The sequence below is a fragment of the Pimephales promelas genome, chromosome 20 (genome assembly GCF_988280905.1).
Source record: "Pimephales promelas chromosome 20, fPimPro1.hap1.1, whole genome shotgun sequence".
Classification (NCBI taxonomy): domain Eukaryota; kingdom Metazoa; phylum Chordata; class Actinopteri; order Cypriniformes; family Leuciscidae; genus Pimephales; species Pimephales promelas.
The window spans coordinates 18,522,497-18,528,504 of NC_142788.1; positions in this window are offsets into that span (position 1 = coordinate 18,522,497).

Below are 6,008 nucleotides of genomic sequence, written 5' to 3' on the forward strand. Positions count from 1 at the left end.
ATCATGTGACTTCAACGCACCAATAAGCCTCCACGGACTCGCTATGTTCCACCTCTCGCTCCTCCTTCCCCTTTTCTCTTGTTTCGCTCTCTCATGGAAACCCTTTGACAGGGTTGTGATACATGTGGACTGTTGATGCGCCTATTTTTACTATCAAACTTCTGATATTAAAAATCAGACCTCAGTTTGCATATTCAAAGTGAATATGTACAATAAATAGAGGCATAGTGTAATAAAAAGGGTTGTAAATACTGTACTATGTAAATGAACATGCAAAAATGGTGCCACAAAGAGAGTGTTAATGCATCAAGCTGCAATGCATGTGTCCTATCATAGATGCTGTGAGAAAGCAGATCAGCTGTGATTGGTGGGAGGGAGAACTGTAGTCTTAACAACAGCGAGCTAATGTCCTTTCTGCATGTGTGCACTATCCTCCATCTTATTAAAGTCTCTGCGTCTCATTACAGTCGGTGGGGGGTGGAAGCCTACAGCACACCTCTGTTGCTTGACCCTGGTTTTTACGAGCCCACCTCAACAAAGAGTGTTAAACAGCAATCATGGCTGAATGCTGAACACCTCAAGTACACGATTGCGCTGGTATCGCTCAGAGGGGACTCAAACATTAGTTGTTTTTTTTAAGGCAATAAAGTGGCTGGATGTGGAACAGGATGCTACGATACTAAAAGCCGTTAAGTGATGGGAGGTGTAATAGCCTGGGACACACAGGTGCATGAGCAGCGTTGACATAATTAAATAGGTCAGAGGACAGCCAGGAGAATGAAGGGGGTGATTGTGCTGTTTTCTGCACTGATAATAAGTTCCTTATGCTTCTGTTATGTCTGCATGTGTGTGTGAGAAAGAGAAGATCATTATCCCGTAATGAGCCTGTACAGTGTTTTATGTTTTGAAACATAAAAACATATGTTGTTTTTTTTTTTGTCATTATTGCCCAAATAAAATAATAAAATATTATAATAAAATATAATTAAAATATTAACATATTTGCTTTCTTTAAATTTATATTCTTGTTTATTTATGCTATAATCTATAAACTATAAACTGCTATAAACTGTAATGAGACGCAAAAAACATCTGAAAAACTGGTTCATAACACATCAGACATGTGAGCATTAATAAGACTATCGTCACTTAATCCAACGGTACTGCGACCTGTGTCTATGCTGGGTCAGTGTGTAGTATAATTTTTATAAATTGGTATCAATTTTAACAATGTCTATTATAGCAAGTGTGTACACTGTATTTATTAGGACTGAAGAAATATATCTGTTTTACGTTTTTTTATATTTGTATTGTTCATTGTAATCTTTTATTGTTGTTCATTTTAGGTAGACAATTTTAAGATCTGTCCAGGGACAACAGATGAAAAATAGCCTTTTGGCTAATTCTGGTGCATTTACAGTAATGTCAATTAATGTACATTGTCCCTGTCAAATAACTAACTAAATAAAATAAATCTTGCATAAATATTTAAAGAATTCAACCCAAAATTTGTTTTTTTTAATACAAAGAATATTTTTTATTAGAATAAGTTATTTGCTTTTAAAATTGTATTAACATATTAAGCATTTTTAATTTAAGAGAAAAGAACAGAAAATATATAAATCTATAAAGGTTACAGTCGCAATTAAAATAGAAACATATATACTTTGTATATACATAATAGCACTCGCTTACCCTGAACCACAGTTCGAAAAAACCCTGATTTAGCCATTCCTTGAATTATATTAGCAACTAGCTAATTATCGCAAGTATTGTGAGCATCCACGTGGTTGGGAAAACATTGCAAAGAATCTAAATAGAAAAATGGAAATGCTTTTGGAAATGGAAATTCCATTTTGGAGGTTTTCTGATATTCAAATATCAACGCTTTATTTAAATATAATTTTACATGGTGAGGCAACTGAGTTACCAATGGGAGTCTGTCAGTTGTGGACACAGTTGTATGTATTTTTTATTTGTATATCATGCAATAATCTGTTTTAAAACTTTTGTTTTGATCATTGGCTGTTTTTAGTGAAACTAATGATCTCTATATTGTAACTGTGAAAATCAAGTTTTCTATATTTGCATTTCTATATTTGAAACATATGGTTTATTTATTTTAATCCTGTAATGGCTGACGTGTGAAAAAAAAAAAAACCTTGATTTTATTTAGAAGCCCAAACTGAGCAAAACTATGCAGTTTGGTGCAGTTAGGCCTATTCATACAAAATGTGAAGTGAAATACTGATAGCTTGTAATGTAAATCAAAGAGATCTTTATAACAGTACTGCTTGCATAAAATGCAAATTAAAGTGCCGCAGGACGAACACCTGATGTGTGACTAATTAGCATTAAGCTTGTCATAACATTGCTGTCACTGATGTAATCTTTAGAAATGGGGCTGAATAAATCCAGTAAGAATTAAACATACATTATATGGCTGTTATACTGAATACTAACACGAACAGCGCTGATGTCAGTGCTGCCACAACAATGGCATTCCCCATTCCACTGCAAGCACTGATAGATGATTAGTTATTTTTAATAGGTATTCACCAGATCATCCAAGACAGTGAACTTTCATGATGTTGCAAGATGGGATCATTCTATTTTAGTTGTAAAGGAAAACAAAACAAAAAAGGGAACATAAAATGTAGAAACATTTGAGTTACACCTCTGTGTATCCAGTTAATGGGCACATCCCGTTTCAATTTCCAGAACAGGAAAGACTGACACTGGATTAGCAACCAAGAATCCATCACTCTTTATAAAGCTGTTGTCAGGGGCGAAAAAGAGCTCACCCCCACCGCGCTGTTCCTTATCAGCCGTAAACGCCTCAGTGTCACTGTAATTGCCCCCATATACGAGATGCCCACCCCTTTCCCATCCATCTCCCGTGTGTTGTGCTGTAAATCACTCGCCTCCTCTCAATGGGGGCAGACTGCTGCCTGTTCATACACACATGTAGCACAACGAAGCTTATTTCCATCACATAAGAAAAAAAACACACTGTAAGTCATATCAATGACATTAAAAAGTTGAAATCATGACATACCATATTGGAATTGTGACAGAAATGTCATAGAAAGTCATCATTTTGACTTTGTCATCATTTTATTTTATTATTTTGGATCAGTAGTTTTATGGTATATGGCACAGATAACGGTACACAACTGAGGATCAATCATCATATGTGGCTTGGCCATGGCACACCATGGAATATGTTAAATTATGGTTAACATTTGGTACCTGCTGTAGTCTTATGGCAGCATGTTAGTGGCGGTCCTTGAATTCCTACTGGTGGATTACTAAACATGTTATTGACAACTATTTAAATGCAGTTATTTAAGTTATTTCATTTATTTCCCTCTCTGTTCTCACTCAACAACAACAGCCTTTGCCCAAGCAAACTCTAATAGCTTCGGGTAAGTGCTGTTTTGGTTTTAAACGTTTTTACTAATAATAAGTATATTATTAAGTAATAGGCTTAAATGTCTAAAAATAGCGTTTACTAACTAGAGTAGACTTTATTTTGAATGATAAGGTCATGCTATAGGCTAAGTCTTGAGTGGTAGAAACAGAATGTAGTGTTGATTTACAATCATTTATAAAAGGCCTAGGCTTGTTTAAATATTCATTTAAATAATATCTGTTACTACGGTACCATCAGCACACATCTTTTATGCCATATTTTTTCTTTAAATGAATGAATCAAGTTTAGTGTTTAAGACGGTTTGATTTTCTGTTTAATGACTATTTAAAAGAAATAAAAAAATGTGTGGCACGGATGTAGTTACATAATGGATTTTGGTCTGGCAGTCACATGACTGGGCCGTCAGCCTTTTATAGAACTCAAACATACAATAATTGCATATAACTATACAAGATTCACATACATTATTTTTCATTATTTGCCACACTATTGGTGGAGTTATGGCACTGTTTTGGTTTAGTTCTGGCTAAACGTCTCCATCTCCTATGTCAACGCCGCAAAGGTTCAGAGGTCATGATCAATGTTTATATGACATCACGTGCAATTACTGTCAACATGATCCATTATGCAAGACTTTGTCTCTGAAATATTAATGATAAGTAAAGGAATATCCCACCCTGAGGTATTTGCTGTACTTCTTTAGAATGACATTGGATTAATACATAGCCTACACTGATATGAAGATTGTGGGATGCAGTGTTGTGAGTAGAATTTACCTGTTGAAAGCTGTTGTAAATGTAGAACGGAGATAAAGGATAAATACAACGAAGAGACATTTCAACCTTACCTTACTGTTGCCATCTACTGGATTAACTGAAAATTCACATCCTAGTACAGCACAAGCATGTCTGCAGGGCTTAGCAAGTTTGTTTAAAATTAAAACCTTTTTTTTTTTCCAGAAATTATACTGTGTGTCCCTTTTAAAGTTTATTTCAGTGTAGGGATGGCCTGCAATTATATTTTGTTTTGTTTTTGTTTGTTTTGTGGTTGTTGTTTTTTTTTTTTTTGGGGGGGGGGGGTGTTTACGCTCTTAAAAAAAGTATTAATATCCCGTATTAAGACATAAAATCAGCTATGTATTTTTTTATTTTTTTTTATATGTTCAAGTTAAAATTACATTTTAACCTATATATAAACTTATAACTTATATAAATATTAATGTATATTATTTGTATAATATTGATATGTTGACATGTCACATTTCACTGAGAAAACATAAACCTTAAAATTATGCCTGTCAATAAAATTAAATAATCTTTTGCTTTTAGAAAGCAGATTGCAGTATTGTTTTCATTATTTACATTTTACACCTCCGTTTTACTATTTTTACTAGATTTAGTATATCCATAAGAAATATAACAACTTTTTGTTTGTATATTGTTGGTTTAACTCAGAATGTATTTGTCACGAATTCTAAGCATTGGTGTAGGCAGACAGCAAAAATAATACAAAATAAATGTTATTACTTCGATAGCAAGCCGTAACCAAAACTCAGAACATGCATTAACAAGAACCGACAAAGGAGCACTGAAACAAGGGAACTTATATACACTGATAAACCAGGACAACTAATTAGACCACATCTGAACTAGATGAATAATCAAATGAGTAACTATGGTGACAAAATTGAATAAACTAACTCAGGTGGGGAGGCTGTGAAAACAGAAAGCATAGGCAAAACAAAGTCCAAACACAATGGAACCGTGACAGTATTACTTTGTCAAATCAAACCAGGCCAGTATACACTATACCTTTCAAAAGTTTGAGGTCAGTAAGATTTTGTTTTCATTTTTTTTAAAACAAAATTGATACTTAAAAAACCAAGAATGCTTAAATAAAATAAACACTTTTCTTGTTAACTCTCTATTAATCAAAGAATTCAAGAATTTATCACAGTTTATAAATAATAAAATGCACCACAACTGTTTTTAACATTGATAAGAAATGTTTATTGAGTACCAAATCATCATATTATAATGATTTCTGAAGGATGACACTAAAGACTGGAGTAATGATGCTGAAAATTCAGCTTTGCATTGCATGAATAAATTACATTCTACATTATATTAAAATAAAAAACAGCTATTTTAAATTGTAATAATATTTCACAATATTTCTATTTTTATTACATTCGTTGAACATAAGAGACTTTCAAAACATGACTTTTAAATGGAAGGTAGCGAGAATGTTTGTCATCCAGTGATCAGAATAAGCCACTAGAACCCTCTTGCATTAGATAGTATTATGTGTATAATAATCTATAATGTGAGTCTGAACAATCAGTGAGCCGTTCCATTGCGACGTGTTAAAATAGCGTTCAAAGGCTGATGATATGGACATTTGCTCAGTGGCTGAAAGAGACGTCAGGTGATGAGAAGCATGTACTGTAACTGTGGTGTTTTCATGTATATGTGATGAATGAGATATGGGTAGTGGCTTGAGTTTTCCTTTGTGGAGGAGGAGCAGACAGCTGCCTTTCATTCTGTGCTTCTGATTCTGTCTTTCTCTCGTC